Source organism: Strongylocentrotus purpuratus, unplaced genomic scaffold (assembly GCF_000002235.5).
Source record: "Strongylocentrotus purpuratus isolate Spur 01 unplaced genomic scaffold, Spur_5.0 spur5_scaffold_1, whole genome shotgun sequence".
In the NCBI taxonomy this organism is placed as follows: domain Eukaryota; kingdom Metazoa; phylum Echinodermata; class Echinoidea; order Camarodonta; family Strongylocentrotidae; genus Strongylocentrotus; species Strongylocentrotus purpuratus.
The window spans coordinates 26,224,975-26,243,197 of record NW_022145594.1 but is presented as its reverse complement, the minus strand read 5'-3'; positions in this window follow the sequence as shown (position 1 = coordinate 26,243,197).

Below are 18,223 nucleotides of genomic sequence, written 5' to 3'. Positions count from 1 at the left end.
TTTGCATACGTTTCAGGCCATATGGAGCATTTGATAAAAAAATTACGCACACGCGCATGCGCGCGCGTTTTCGCGCGTACTGGCATTTTGCAACATAGAATCGCCGATTTTTTTCTGTCATCATATTCGGTACATTTTTCCAAGCATTTTGATAATTAGTTCACCTTTTATTAACGCAATGAGCGTCCGTCAAAGTTGACAGCACGCGCGGATTTGCGTTATCTTTATCCACAATACATGGGCAAAAACATGCCTATATAAAATTCATTGTAACTCTTTAGAATAGATAGAAACTCCTAATATTTTTTCATATTTATATAGATTATGAGTCGGAGATATGATTTCATGTCTCATTTTATCCTCAATTAACTCATGACGTCATCATAATGGCCTCCAAACTCAAAATTTTAATTTGCATATTATGACGTCAGCATATTTTTGGAAAATTGATTGTATCTCTGTAAATATGGATCAATTTTCTTTTTAATTATGATATGTTCTAGCTGAGACAATTTTCTACAAATGTAGTATTCACAATTTTTATTTTTGACAAAAGTATCATGGTGTATTTTTGCGATTAAATGAGGCATGTCAATTTTTCGCATTTTGCGTGTATTCTCTATGGGACATGACTTTTTCTCAAAACTGGATTCTACACTCCTGTCTTTCGCGAGCAAAATCTCCGTTGTTTTAGCTTTGTTTTCGCTGAGCTTTGGATATGTTGTAGCTGAGACAATGAGCTATCAAAACTATTCCCTTTTTTTCGATTAGATGCCAGAATTATGCTCATATTTCACTTGCAAAGTAGGATTTCTGAATTCCATTTCCCGTTTACGTTTAATCGCTATGGGAGATGTTTTGGTATATCGGTAACGCACTTGACTTCCAACCTCGAGATCCCTGGTTCGAGTCCGGGTGTCTCCAACACTTTTTTTTTCTCACTTTTTTTTCCTTTTGACCTTCACTGTACCATCTCCTTTGATTATTTAAACACGTAGATTCGCAAATAATGTCATAAATAACGCTTTTTACTTTATTATTACCCTATTTTTACTTAATCCATTACTTTTTGCGTGTAATCCCTATGGGAGATGACTTTTTCTAAAATCTGGAGTCTACATTCCTGTCTTTTGCGAGCAATATCGCCGTTATTTCGGCTTGGATTTTGTTGATTTTTGAGTATGTTGTAGCTGAGACTATATGCTATCTAAATCAACCCTCATTTTTTCAATAAGATGTCATGATCGCGCTCATGATCATGATCATGATCATCATGATCATCATTATCATAATGATGATAATCATTTATCAGTTACATTTTCATTTCTTTGAATAAGATAAAAATCGTCAAAAGGTGTTCTTCATGATGTAAATTAGAGTCAAATGTGTAACTGGTTACTGCACAGGGTCAAAGGTCATATATTGTTTCAGTCTATCTTCCCTAGATCCATGATGATCAAGGAGACACAATTTAATCTTGACATATGACTAGATCATAATGGGAGAAGCATATGAATTGGAGAAGCATTTTACAAAATAATATATCGTGTAATGCATTATTCGTTATGTAGACCATTATCATACGTATCACCTAATTCGTCTAAGTGACGAATTAAAGTCTAGTATTTATTTTGTGTCTGTATAGAAGAAATAATTATAATTCTTCCTCAATTTTGTTCGCAGGATATCTCAAGAATGGCAAAAGCCATTGTCATGAAACTTTCAATGATAATAGATCTTAGTCTAACTTAGAACTGCATGACTTTTCAAAGACTCAAAATTATCGTGACGTCATCAAGGCACCATTTTGTAAAAATCAACTTATGATCATATCTTCATAAGGAAAGTAATTTTTCATTCATATTTATCATGAATAAGATCAAAATCCTTCCGGTCAATTTCAGATCAAAAAACGTGCGCAAATCCGCGCGTACGCGTGCGTGCGCGCGTTTACGTGCGCGCAAACATTTAAAATGCTCTAAATCATTCCCAATTTTTTTTGCATACGTTTCAAGCCATATGGAGCATTTGACAAACAAATCACTCAAACGCGCATGCGCGCGCGTTTTTTGTGCGTTCTGGCATTTTGCAACATATAATCGCTAAATGTTCTCTGTCATCATGTTTGGCACATTTTTCCAAGCATTTTGATACCATGTTCATCTCTTTATCACTATTAATAACGGAATGAGCGTCCGTTCAAGATAAATATCCGTGTGCGCGAGCTCATGTATTACATAGTATATATGGGCAAAAAAATGCCTATAAAAAGTCCATTTGGATGAATAAGGACTGCCATGTTTTTTTCATATTTTGATATAGTATGAGTCGGAGATATGATTTCATAGCTCATTTGGCCATTAAATACATCTTGACGTCATCATAATGGCCTTGGAAGTCAAAATACAAAATTGCATATTATGACGTCATTATATTTTTTGAAAATTTAGTGTATTTCTCATAATATTGACTGATTTTCTTCCAAATTGCGGTATCTTGTAGCGTAGCCAATTGCCTACAAGATCAATACACACTGCTTTTTATTTTATTGACGTCATTATAGTACAAAATTCAATTAAAGGCCACATGTCAGAATTTTCTCAATTTGCGTGTTATGTCTATGGAAGGTGAAATTCGTTCACATCATGAATCTACATGACATTGATCTTTGAGCACTATCTAGCTTATTTGTGCCCTATGTTCTCCAAAATTTTGATACGGCGTAGCTTAGCAAATTATCTATGAGAGTGATATACATCATTTATAATTTTGATGACATTATCATAGTGAAAATTTCAATTAAAGGCGACATGTCAGAATTTTCTTAGTTTGCGTGTTTGGCGAATTTTTCTGAAATCCGGATTCTACAAATCTCTATCAAATACCTGAAGTGGGCGCTATACCACTCTTAATCATGGTCACCAGGGAATTTTAGTTTAAACTCTTACATAACATCATATTTTGTAATGATAAACTGTATCTTTTTGGATTAACACAGTCAAATGTATGTTCCTTTTGTAGAAAAGAGGTAGAAACCTATCGTCTTATCTTCTTTGAATGATCTGAATGGTCCAGAATATGGAATGAGGTGGAAAACAATTTAAAGATGTTTCAGTTTCTTAAGATGCAATGGATTGATGTGTTACTTGGTTTCATGTTCTGCCCCTCTCCCTTTTTATGGTCTGTCTCTGCATCTATCTATATCTCTCTCTCTACTCTTTCACCCTCTCCCCCTCTCTCTCTCTCTCTACTCTTTCGCCCTTTGTCTCTCTCTCTCTCTCTCTCTTGCCTTGCCTCCCTCTTATTCTATTGCTCGTTCTCCCTCTGCCCTACACAGTCGAAACTTGACTCATGGATAGACCATAAATGGGAGAAGTATTTTATAACGAAAGATGAAATCGTGAAAATGCGTTCTTCATTATGTTACACATGAGCATAATTACGTATCACCTAATTCGTCAAAGTGACGAATTAAAGTCTAGTTAGGTGATACGTAACGAAGTCTACGTATCACCTTTTGATTTCGTCAAGATTTTTCTTTATTATTATTATTATTATTTATCAGGTGGGCTGTATAACGTACAGACCACCTTATAATTTCGTTATAATTGCCTTTATTTATTTATTATTTATTATTTATATATTTTTCTTATTTCTAACCACTTTTTTGTTGGCAAGATAACTTGGAAATGGCTCAATCAAATAATTTGAAATTTGGCACACATATGTATAGGCATATGTACAAAGCACAATAACGTTTTCAACATTGACCTTCACTGACGTCATCTAGGCGCCATTTTGTAAAATTTTACGAAAATCAACTCATGACCATATCTTCATAACCAAAGGTTATTTCATATTCATATTTATCATGATCAAGGTCAATATCCGTCCGGTCAATTGCAGGTCAAAAAACGCGCGCGTGCGCGTACCTCCGCGCGTCAATACGCGCGCAAAATATTAAAATGCTCAAAATCGTCTCAAAATCATTTTGCATACGTTTTAGGCCATTCTAAGCATTTTATAAAAAATCGCGCACACGCGCATGCGCGCGCGTTTTCGCTCGTAAAGCTATTACACAACATAGAATCGCAATTTTTTTCTTTCATAATATTCCACATATTTTTACAAGCAATTTAATACCATGTTTGTCTCTTTATGACTATTAATAACGGAATGATTGACCTTTTAACATAAATTTCTGTGCGTGCGAGCTCTTGTACTACATAGAATATATGGACAAAAACATGCCAACACAAAATCCATTGTAGCTCTTTAGGATGCAAGGTCACCCTAATTCTTTTTTCAAATTGTGATAGAATATAAATTGGAGATATGATTTCATGTCTTATTTTACCCTCAATTAACTCATGACGTCACCATAATGGCCTCCGAACTCAAAATTTCAATTTGCATATTATGTTGTCATCGTATTTTTGGAAAATTGATAGTATCTCTCTTAATATTAATCAATTTTCTTTTTAATTTTGATATGTTCTAGCTGAGACAAATTTCTACAAATGTAATATTCACAATTTTTATTTGTGACAAAAGTATCATGGTGTATTTTTGCGATTTAAGGAGGCATGTCAATTTTTCGCATTTTGCGTGTATTCTCTATAGGACAAGACTTTTTCTCAAAACTGGATTCTACACTCCTGTCTTTCGCGAGCAAAATCTCCGTTGTTTTAGCTTTGTTTTCGCTGAGCTTCGGATATGTTGTAGCTGAGACAATGAGCTATCAAGATTGTGCCTTTATTTTTCGATTAGATGCCGGGATCATGCTCATATTTTACTTGCAAAGTAGGATTTCTGAATTCCATTTCCTGTTTACGTGTAATCGCTATGGGAGATGTTTTGGTATATCGGTAACGCACTTTACTTCCAACCTCGAGATCCCTGGTTCGAGTCCGGGTGTCTCCAACACTTTTTTTTCCACTTTTTTTCATTTTGACCTTTCACTATACCATCTCCTTTGATTATTTAAACACGTAGAATCGCAAATAATGTAGTAAACAACCATATTTACTTAATAATTACCCTATTATCACTTGATCCATTACTTTTTGCGTGTAATCCTTATGGGAGATGACTTTTTCTCAAATCTGGATTCTACATTCATGTCTTTTGGGAGCAATATCGCCGTTATTTCAGCTTGATTTTCCATTTCCTGTTTACGTGTAATTGCTATGGGAGATGTTTTGGTATATCGGTATACGCACTTGACTTCCAACCTCGAGATCCCTGGTTCGAGTCCGGGTGTCTCCAACAATTTTTTGCTTCACTTTTTTTTCCTTTTGACCTTCACTGTACCATCTCCTTTGATTATTTAAACACGTAGAATGTAAACCATTATCATACGTATCACCTAATTCGTCTAAGTGACGAATTAAAGTCTAGTTAGGTGATACGTAACGAAGTCAACGTATCACCTTTTGATTTCGTCAAGATTGTTATTTATTATTATTATTTATTAGGTGGTCTGTCAACGACAGATCACCTATTGTTTTCGTCAGAATTTTCTTTCTTTATTATTATTATTATTATTATTATTATTATTTATTTTTATTTCTCCCCGTTTTTTGTTCATCGGTTAACTCAAGATCGGTTGTGTTAATTTCTTTCAATTTTGACACAGTCATAGGTCATTGTCATGAGACGTGACAGTAACCTTTTCAAGGTCATCAGGTCATCGTGACGTCATCCAGGCGCCATTTTGTGAAATCAATTTATCCATCATATCTTCATGATGCCTAAGCAAAGGTCATTCATATTCATATCACATATACTTCAGGTCAAGGGTCAACAGGTCATGTCATCAAAGGTCACATAAAGGTCATGACGCGCGCGTATGTGCGCGTCAAAATTTAAAATTGCTCAAAATCACTAAACTATTAAACGAGAGTACGAATCAGGTCATTTTAAAGGTATTACAAAGTTTTGGGAATATTTCATCAGGATTGGATCATGAAATTTAAAATTTGCATTACTATTGTGAAACATAGTGTTAGAACACCCAACTCTAAAAAAATTGGGCTCTAAAAAGCTTTTGATTTGGAGTAATTAAAATTTTAAAAAATAAAAAATTTTACCGGTACTCCCGGTAAATTTGGTATAGCTCCCTCTCAGTTCGAAAATTTACATGTCATCTGAACAGCATAACACATATATAGCACTATTGTCAAAGTGTAGTAATTAACATGTTTTGACACCAAATCATATTACCAGACTTAAACAATATATATAATCATAAAGATAATTATTTAAAAGTCGAGTTGCCTTAGTGTAAGATTTTTATACTGTCTCCCAAATTTGAAGAAAAAAAAACACTTGTCTGTACACTGTAATCGCTATATAAATTTTTATAATCGATCGGACCGCCGCCATCTTATTGTACTTACGTACGTTAGTCTATGTATTTCCTGTGCGGGCCGGAATATTCTGTGTTGTTCTCTTCAACTCATTTTTCCATTTCCCTCTCTTAATCGTTTCTGTGTTTTCAACTTTGAAATGCATTTGTTATGGCTCGACTTTGATAATATTGTTGTTCGTCAGCTCTGTGAACGAACGCACACATTGCCTGTATTTTGGTCAAGTCGGTCAAGTGGTCGTGATGACATGATCTGGCATCCCTGTGCATGTATTAGGCCTACGTATAGTACATGTTACGTGTGTACGTGTATTAGTCTATGTGCCGGATTGGCCCGAAGAATTTCCTACTCCTAGCACATTTTTTTTTAGGGATGATCTCAAAATACTCCCCAAAGTCGTTGTACAGGGACAGTTTGGGTAATCATTTATAGAGAGAACGTAACATTATTTATTTTGCATTTCTTTATTAAAAATAAGGAAGATACGTTTAATCTTACAAACGAAGATTAATCAATAATAAGGTTGACTTGACGTTTTCCCGAACAGTCGATCATGATTGTGTATACTGCACATTCTTATTTTTAGATCATCCCTTAGTAAGTTTACGAGTACGTTTTGTTTATCCTGCTAAATGACCTCTGGTAGAGGTCAGTAATTGCTACACGTGTTTGGGCTATGGTTTGGGCTAATCTCTCTCTTTCCGTATAATTGAATTATATCCTTCGCCCCCCAACCAGGTCCATGTTATAACCAAGGAGTTACTACATGTAGTAACTCCTTGTTATAACACTCTCCCTTGAAATTCTCTCTCTCACTCTCTCTGTCGCTTCTATATCACTCTCATCTCCCCCTCTCTCTTTTGTATCTCTCTTTTGTATCCCTCTCTATCCCTTCTCTCCTTTCTCTCTCTCTCTCTCTTCTCTCTCTCGCTATCTTTATTTCTCCCATTTTCTTTCCCTCTCTCTTTATTTCTCTACCCCATACCATTCTCTTTTGATGTATATTGTATATATATATATCTGTCTGAGTGTCTCTCTCTCTCCCTCTCATCGCATCACCAAGTTCATCCCCTTCTGTATCATATTTCTTTATCCATATCACTTGTTAGTCTCTCTCTCTGTCGGTCTGTGTCCGTCTGTCTGATGACTGTCTCTCTCCATAGATTACGTCTATGCTCTCACTCACTTACTATCACCATAGTAGGTCAATGATATCAACCCTTCATCTTTCTTTCGCTCCAACTTTCTCTCTCTCTCTCTAGAAGTTCTCATTCGCGTGATATAGGACCATATTATTTTTGTTTAGGGTTATAGATGAGGATGATATAAATATATGACAAAGATAATAATAATCACAATAACGAGAGAAGTTCTCATTCACGTGATAGGACAGTAATTTTTGGTTGGAGTTTATGACAACAATAATAATAATCACAAAGACGATAAGAGTTCTCATTTGCGTGATAGGACCATATTTCTTTTGACGGGGTTATGTAAATGAGGGTGATATAAATATATGACAAGAATAATAATAATCACAAAGACGATAGAAGTCCTCATTCGCGTGATAGGACCATATTTCTTTTGTCGGGGTTATGTAAATGAGGGTGATATAAATATACGACAAAGATAATAATTATCACAAATGCGAGAGAACTTCTTATTCACGTGATAGGACAGTAGTTTTTGGTTGGATTTTATGACAAGGATAATACTAATCATAAAGACGATAGAAGTTCTCATTCGCGTGATAGGACAGTATAGTTTTTGGTTGGAGTTTATGACAAGGATAATAATAATCACAAAGACGATAGAAGTTCTCATTCGATCGATAGGATCATAGTTCTTTTGTCGGGGTTATGTAAATGAGGGTGATATAAATATATTACAAATATAATAATTATCACAAATGCGAGAGAACTTATTATTCACGTGATAGGACAGTAGTTTTTGGTTGGATTTTATGACAAGGATAATACTAATCATAAAGACGATAGAAGTTCTCATTCATGTGATAGGACCATATTTCTTTTGTCGGGGTTATGTAAATGAGGGTGATATAAATATATGACAAGAATAATAATAATCACAAAGAAGATAGAAGTTCTCATTCACGTGATAGGACTGTAGTTTTTGGTTGGATTTTATGACAAGGATAATACTAATCATAAAGACGATAGAAGTTCTAATTCGCGTGATAGGACAGTATAGTTTTTGGTTGGAGTTTATGACAAGGATAATAATAATCACAAAGACGAAAGAAGTTCTCATTCGATCGATAGGACCATATTTCTTTTGTCGGGGTTATGTAAATGAGGGTGATATAAATATATGACAAAGATAATAATTATCACGAATGCGAGGGAACTTATTATTCACGTGATAGGACAGTATAGTTTTTGGTTGGAGTTTATGACAAGGATAATAATAATCAAAAAGACGATATAGTTCTCATTCGCGTGATAGGACCATATTTCTTTTGTCGGGGTTATGTAAATGAGGGGGATATAAAAATATTACAAAGATAATAATTATCACGAATGCGAGAGAACTTATTATTCACGTGATAGGACACTAGTTTTTGGTTGGAGTTTATGACAAGGATACTAATAATCACAAAGACGATAGAAGTTCTCATTCGATCGATAGGACCATATTTCTCGGGGTTATGTAAATGAGGGTGATATAAAAAAATTACAAAGATAATAATTATCACGAATGCGAGAGAACTTATTATTCACGTGATAGGACACTAGTTTTTGGTTGGAGTTTATGACAAGGATACTAATAATCACAAAGACGATAGAAGTTCTTATTCGATCGATAGGACCATATTTCTTTTGTCGGGGTTATGTAAATGAGGGTGATATAAATATATTACAAAGATAATAATTATCACGAATGCGAGAGAACTTATTATTCACGTGATAGGACAGTAGTTTTTGGGTGGAGTATATTATGACAAGAATAATAATAATCACAAAGACGATAAGAGTTCTCATTTGCGTGATAGGACCATATTTCTTTTGTCGGGGTTATGTAAATGAGGGTGATATAAATATATGACAAAGATAATAATCATCACAAAAACGAGAGAAATTCTCATTCACGTGAGTGATAGGACAGTAGTTTTTGGTTGGAGTTTATGACAAGAATAATAATAATCACAAAGACGATAGAAGTTCTCATTCGTGTGATAGGACCATATTTCTTTTGCCGGCTGGGGTTACGTAAATGAGGGTGATATAAATATATTACAAAGATAATAATTATCACCAATGCGAGAGAACTTGTTATTCACGTGATAGGACAGTAGTTTTTGGGTGGAGTTTATGACAAGAATAATAATAATCACAAAGACGATAGAAGTTCTCATTCGCGTGATAGGACAGTATAGTTTTTGGTTGGAGTTTATGACAAGGATAATAATAATCACAAAGACGATAGAACTTCTCATTTGCGTGATAGGACCATATTTCTTTTGTCGGGGTTATGTAAATGAGGGTGATGTAAAAATATTACAAAGATAATAATTATCACGAATGCGAGAGAACTTATTATTCACGTGATAGGACAGTAGTTTTGGGGTGGAGTATATGACAAGAATAATAATAATCACAAAGACGATAGAAGTTCTCATTCGTGTGATAGGACCATATTTCTTTTTGTCGGAGTTATGTAAATTAGGGTGATATAAATATATATGACAAAGATAATAATTATCACAAAAACGATAGAAGTTCTCATTCACGTGATTGGACAGTAGTTTTTGGTTGGATTTTATGACAAGGATAATACTAATCATAAAGACGATATAGTTCTCATTCATGTGATAGGACCATATTTCTTTTGTCGGGGTTATGTAAATGAGGGTTATATTATGACAAGAAAAATAATAATCAAAAAGAAGATAGAAGTTCTCATTCACGTGATAGGACAGTAGTTTTTGGTTGGATTTTATGACAAGGATAATAATAATCACAAAGACGATAGAAGTTCTCATTCGCGTGATAGGACCATATTTTTTTTGTCGGGGTTATGTAAATGAGGGTGATATAAATATATTACAAAGATAATAATTATCACGAATGCGAGAGAACTTATTATTCACGTGATAGGACACTAGTTTTTGGGTGGAGTATAAGACAAGAATAATAATAATCACAAACGATAGAAGTTCTCATTCGCGTGATAGGACAGTATAGTTTTTGGTTGGAGTTTATGACAAGGATAATAATAATCACAAAGACGATAGAAGTTCTCATTCGCGTGATAGGACCATATTTCTTTTGTCGGGGTTATGTAAATGAGGGTGATGTAAAAATATTACAAAGATAATAATTATCACGAATGCGAGAGAACTTATTATTCACGTGATAGGACAGTAGTTTTGGGGTGGAGTATATGACAAGAATAATAATAATCACAAAGACGATAGAAGTTCTCATTCGTGTGATAGGACCATATTTCTTTTTGTCGGAGTTATGTAAATTAGGGTGATATAAGTATATATGACAAAGATAATAATTATCACGAAAACGATAGAAGTTCTCATTCACGTGATTGGACAGTAGTTTTTGGTTGGATTTTATGACAAGGATAATACTAATCATAAAGACGTTAGAAGTTCTCATTCATGTGATAGGACCATATTTCTTTTGTCGGGGTTATGTAAATGAGGGTGATATTATGACAAGAAAAATAATAATCAAAAAATAGAAGTTCTCATTCACGTGATAGGACAGTAGTTTTTGGTTGGATTTTATGACAAGGATAATAATAATCACAAAGACGATAGAAGTTCTCATTCGCGTGATAGGACCATATTTCTTTTGTCGGGGTTATGTAAATGAGGGTGATATAAATATATGACAAAGATAATAATTATCACGAATGCGAGGGAACTTATTATTCACGTGATAGGACAGTATAGTTTTTGGTTGGAGTTTATGACAAGGATAATAATAATCACAAAGACGATATAGTTCTTATTCGCGTGATAGGACCATATTTCTTTTGTCGGGGTTATGTAAATGAGGGTGATATAAAAATATTACAAAGATAATAATTATCACGAATGCGAGAGAACTTATTATTCACGTGATAGGACACTAGTTTTTGGGTGGAGTATATGACAAGAATAATAATAATCACAAAGACGATAGAAGTTCTCATTCGTGTGATAGGAGTGCACCATATTTCTTTTTGTCGGCGTTATGTAAATTTGGGTGATATTATGACAAGAAAAATAATAATCAAAAAGAAGATAGAGGTTCTCATTCACGTGATAGGACGGTAGTTTTTGGTTGGATTTTATGACAAGGATAATAATAATCACAAAGACGATAGAAGTTCTCATTCGCGTGATAGGACCATATTTCTTTTGTCGGGGTTATGTAAATGAGGGTGATATAAATATATGACAAGAATAATAATAATCACAAAGACGATAGAAGTTCTCATTCACGTGATAGGACAGTAGTTTTTGGTTGGATTTTATGACAAGGATAATAATAATCACAAAGACGATATAGTTCTCATTCGCGTGATAGGACCATATTTCTTTTGTCGGGGTTATGTAAATGAGGGTGATATAAAAATATTACAAAGATAATAACTATCACGAATGCGAGAGAACTTATTATTCACGTGATAGGACACTAGTTTTTGGGTGGAGTATATGACAAGAATAATAATAATCACAAAGACGATAGAAGTTCTTATTCGTGTGATAGGAGTGCACCATATTTCTTTTTGTCGGCGTTATGTAAATTAGGGTGATATGACAAAGATAATAATTATCACAAATGCGAGAGAACTTCTCATTCACGTGATAGGACAGTTGTTTTTGGTTGCATGGAGTTTATGACAAGAATAATAATAATCACAAAGACGATAGAAGTTCTCATTCGTGTGATAGGACCATATTTCTTTTGCCGGCCGGGGTTATGTAAATGAGGGTGATATAAATATATTACAAAGATAATAATTATCACGAATGCGAGAGAACTTGTTATTCACGTGATAGGACAGTAGTTTTTGGTTGGAGTAATATGACAAGGATAATAATAATCACAAAGACGATAGAAGTTCTCATTCGCGTGATAGGACCATATTTCTTTTGTCGGGGTTATGTAAATGAGGGTGATGTAAAAATATTACGAGAATATTTATCACGAATGCGAGAGAACTTATGATTCACATGATAGGACATTAGTTTTGGGGTAGAGTATATGACAAGAATAATAATAATCACAAAGACGATAGAAGTTCTCATTCGTGTGATAGGACCATATTTCTTTTTGTCGGAGTTATGTAAATTAGGGGGATATAAATATATATGACAACGATAATAATTATCACAAAAAAGATAGAAGTTCTCATTCACGTGATTGGACAGTAGTTTTTGGTTGGATTTTATGACAAGGATAATACTAATCACAAAGACGATAGAAGTTTTCATTCGCGTGATAGGACCATATTTCTTTTGTCGGGGTTATGTAAATGAGGATGATATAAATATATGACAAGAATAATAATAATCACAAAGACGATAGAAGTTCTCATTCACGTGATAGGACAGTAGTTTTTGGTTGGATTTTATGACAAGGATAATAATAATCATAAAGACGATAGAAGTTCTCATTCGCGTGATATGACCATATTTTTTTGTCGGGGTTATGTAAATGAGGGTGATATAAATATATATGACAAAGATAATAATTATCACAAAAACGATAGAAGTTCTCATTCATGTGATAGGACCATATTTCTTTTGTCGGGGTTATGTAAATGAGGGTGATATAAATATATGACAAGAATAATAATAATCACAAAGAAGATAGAAGTTCTCATTCGCGTGATAGGACCATATTTCTTTTGTCGGAGTTATGTAAATGAGGGTGATATAAATATGACAAGAATAATAATAATCACAAAGACGATAGAAGTTCTCATTCACGTGATAGGACAGTAGTTTTTGGTTGGATTTTATGACAAGGATAATAATAATCATAAAGACGATAGAAGTTCTCATTCGCGTGATATGACCATATTTTTTAGTCGGGGTTATGTAAATGAGGGTGATATAAATATATATGACAAAGATAATAATTATCACAAAAACGATAGAAGTTCTCATTCATGTGATAGGACCATATTTCTTTTGTTGGGGTTATGTAAATGAGGGTGATATGACAAGAATAATAATAATCACAAAGAAGATAGAAGTTCTCATTCACGTGACTGTAGTTTTTGGTTGGATTTTATGACAAGGATAATACTAATCATAAAGACGATAGAAGTTCTCATTCGCGTTATAGGACCATATTTTTTTTGTCGGGGTTATGTAAATGAGGGTGATATAATTATATGACAAAGATAATAATTATCACAAAAACGATAGAAGTTCTCATTCGCGTAATAGGACCATAATTGGTTGTGGTTCATGTAAATGAATATGATAATACAGTACGTTTGGCAAGGATAATAATAATCGTAAAAACGATAGAAGTTCTCATTCACGCGATAGGACCATTGTTGGGGTGTATGTAAATGAGGATCATATAAATATATGACAAAGATAATAATAATCACGAAGACGATAGAAGTTTTCATTCACGTGATAGGACCATAGTTTTTTGATGGGGTTATAATGTAGATGAGGATGAAAGAAAACAAGTCAAACATGCAGTGCAGAGGAGCACAGGCGAAGAGAGGGAGATCGAGAGGGTGCGAGAGGAAGGGAAAGAGGGAACAAGAGAGAGAGAGAGGGTGACAGAGAGAGCCTGGGTCTATATTTCGGAGAGAGAGAGAGAGGGTCCATGTGGTGAAAATGATTTTTTTCGAAACTTCCAAGGGTATATGATGAACATTACATCGAACTTCTGTAGGAAAGAGAGAGGGGTGGGGGGGGGGGGGGGGGACAGAGAGAGATAGAGAGAGAGAGCGGTATCTGGATAGACATATTTATTGTATTTCTTTCATGTTTATCTGAACGATTATGTGGTCATTCATTTTCAAATTGCTTTCTTTCTGATATTCTTTTCTGAATGCATTTCACGGACATAACAATTGGAAAAAATGATAAGACTTCATGTATCCCGTAGGCCTACTTGAAATTGTCTGTTATAAATGTATATCAAAAAGACTGATCAGTCGAAGCTGAGACTAGATTGAGACGGTTGCGGAGGAGGGTTTACGGGTACGTCAAACCATAGGTTTATGGTCAAACTCACTCTGCAAGGAGATTATAACTCCCTTGATTTGTGCGATACAATCCTGAACGGTACTTGCTCTCACACAAACGCACACAGATGCTGGTACCATGGAGCTATAAAAAAGAACATGGACCGAAGCCATTCGAATACAGTCGCTTCCCCGCCGTGGAGCGGGGTCAGCGCGGTGTCAAAATTGCTGTTTGTCTTCTGTCCATGTGGCTTCACCGGGCGGGGCGAACGTAACACAGTGTTTCAATATCGATTATACCATGAACCATTTACAACAGTAGATGGCGCTAGTATACAACATCATGAGCCGGTTTAAATACAGGCAGCTTGGAACTAATAATTGATTTATTAATTACTGTTTAATTCACTAAAAAAAAAAAAAGAAAGTATTTCAGCGGTGGAGATTGGTTAAAGATATTCCTATTGCATCTTGTTATAACATCAAAGAGTTTCAGATGAATTAAATATTTTTACCAAAACTTTGTAATACCTTTAAGCATTTCAAAATTTTCCGTCCGTAAGTGTCCCCGCGCGCGGTGTGTGCGCTCGCAGCGCGCGGAAAAGGTCAAATTCAAAATGTTTACATGATTTGGATTCCTCTTAACGTAATTGACAATTTACATTAATTTCAGTCACTCTTCATATTTCTTAAGGCCGTGAGCGTGCGTCAAAGTTCAAAATCCGCGCGTACTGCTATGGGCAATATAGTGCAAATTTGATCAAAAACATGCCATTTTAAAAATCGAAATAGCTCTTCAGATAGTCCATTGACCCCCAATTTTTATATCATGGTTGGAGAAAGCATGAATTGGAGATATGATTTCATACCACCCTGACTCGTACAAAGTGTAACAAAGTCTTCATATTGACATCTAAACTCAACAAAATGTATTTTTTTGATGACGTCATTTTTGTCTTTGTTTTATTGAGATTATCTCACTTATCGGTCATCGATTTTCTCCCAGAATTTAATATGTTGTAGCTGAGATAATTTTCTATCAAAATATATCATTCATTTTTCATTTCGATGACGTCATCATAGTTAAATATTCCATTAAAGGCGACAATGCATAATTTGTCATATTTGCGTGTTATGTCTATGGGAGGTCACTTTTTTCAAAACATGAATCTGCATGACAAGGTGTTTTGACCAGTATCTCGGTTGTTATTCAACAGTTTTCTCCCAAATTTTAGTATGTTATAGCTGAGACTATTTGCTATTTAAATATTTCCTTATTTTTTCAATCAGATGTCAGGATCATGCTTGTGCTCATCATCATCTTTAACATTATCGTTTTTATCATCATATAACATTATCATTATCATCATCATCACCTTTACTATCATGATCATCATCATGGTCATCATGATCATCATTGTTTACATGTCTATATAACTTCTCCCATTCTCAATTCTATCATAAGACTTAGACAGACCACCTTAATCGTCTTCGTGACGAATTAAATTTCTAGTTTATTATTATTCTTCCTCGAATTTGTTCGCAGGATATCTCAAGACTGAATGAAGCCATTGTTATGAATCTTTCAATGATGATAGATCTTATTCTAACTTAGAACTGCGTGACTTTTCAAAGACTCAAAGTCATCGTGACGTCATCCAGACGCCATTTTGTGAAAATCAACTTATGATCATATCTTCATAACAGAAAGCCATTTCTCATTCATATTTGTCATGATCAAGTTCAATATTTGTCGGGTCAATTTCAGGTCGATAAATGCGCGCAAAAATGCGCGTACGCGTAGGCGCGCGCGTTAATGCGCACGTAAAATTTTATATTGCTCAAAATCGTTTTTTTTGCATACGTTTCAGGCCATTATAAGCATTTCATAAAAAATCACGCAAAACACGCATTTTTGAACGTTTTCGTTCGTCACGGCCGAACGAAAAATAATTTCTCTGCAAAAGCTTTTGACCGAATATTCCTCATATTTTTCCGGAAAATTTGATACCATGTTTAGCTCTGTATCACTATTAAAAACGGAATGAGCGTCCGTTCAAGATAACCGTCCGTACGCGCGATTTTTGTAATACATTGCATATATGGGCAAACACATGCCTATGAAAAGTCCATTGGGATGAATAGGGATTGCCAATTTTTTTTTCATATTTAGATAGAGTATGAGTCGGAGGTATGATTTCATATCTCATTTGGCCATTAAGTACATCTTAACGTCATCATAATGGCCTTGGAAGTCAAAAATACAAAATTGCATATTATGACGTCATTGTATTTATGGAAAATGTGGTGTATTTCTCTCAATATTCATCGATTCTCTTTGACATGTCGATATGTTGTAGATAAGGCAATTCTCTACAAGATCACTGTTCACTAAGTTTCATTTTAATGAGGTCATCATAGTACAAAATTCAATTAAAGGCCACATGTCAGAATTTTCGTCATTTGCGTGTTATGTCTATGGAAGGTGAATTTCGTTCACATCATGAATCTACATGGCATTCATCTATGAGCACTATCTATCGTATGTGTGCTCTGTTTTCTCCCAAATTGGGGTATGTTATAGCTGAGACCATGGGCTATAAAAAAGGGTGACTTTGTTTTTTAATCAGATGTTGGGATCATGTTAAAATTTTCGATCGAAAGTTGAAATTGCAAATTTTGAAGGAATCATTAGGTGATACGTAACGAAGTCAACGTATCACCTTTTGATTTCGTCAAGATTGTTATTAGGTGGTCTGTCAACGACAGATCACCTATTGTTTTCGTCAGAATTTTCTTTCTTTATTTATTATTTATTTTTATTTCTCCCCGTTTTTTGTTCATCGGTTAACTCAAGATCGGTTGTGTTAATTTCTTTCAATTTTGACACAGTCATTGGTCATTATCATGAGACGTGACAGTAACCTTTTCAAGGTCATCAAGTCATCGTGACGTCATCCAGGCGCCATTTTGTGAAATCCCGTTATCCATCATATCTTCATGATGCATAAGCAAAGGTCATTCATATTTATATCACATATACTTCAGGTCAAGGGTCAACAAGTCATGTCATCAAAGGTTACATAAAGGTCATGACGCGCACGTACGCGCGCGTCAAAATTTTAAAATGCTCAAAATCACTTAACTATTAAAGGAGAGTACGAATCAGGTCATTTTAAGCATTTCAAAATTTTCCGTCCGTACAGGTCGCCGCGCGCGTTGCGCGCGCTCACAACGCGCGGAAAAGTTCAAATTCATTTTTTTTTACATGATTTAGATTCCTCTTACCGTAAATGACAATTTACATTAATTTCAGTCACTCTTGACCTTTCATAAGGCCGTGAGCGCGCGTCAAAGTTCAAAATCCGCGCGTGCTGCTATGGGCAATATAATGCAAATTTGATCAAAAACATCCCATTTTAAAAATCAAAATAGCTCTTCAGATAGTCAATTGACCCCAACTTTTATATCATGGTTGGAAAAAAGGATGAGTTAGACATATGATTTCATGTCTCATTTGACCTTCAATTAACTCATGACGTCATCATAATGGCCTCCGAACTTAAAATTTCAATTTTCATATTATGACGTCAGCATTTTTTTTGAAAATTGATTGTATCTCTGTAAATATTAATCAATTTTCTTTCAAATTTTGATATGTTCTA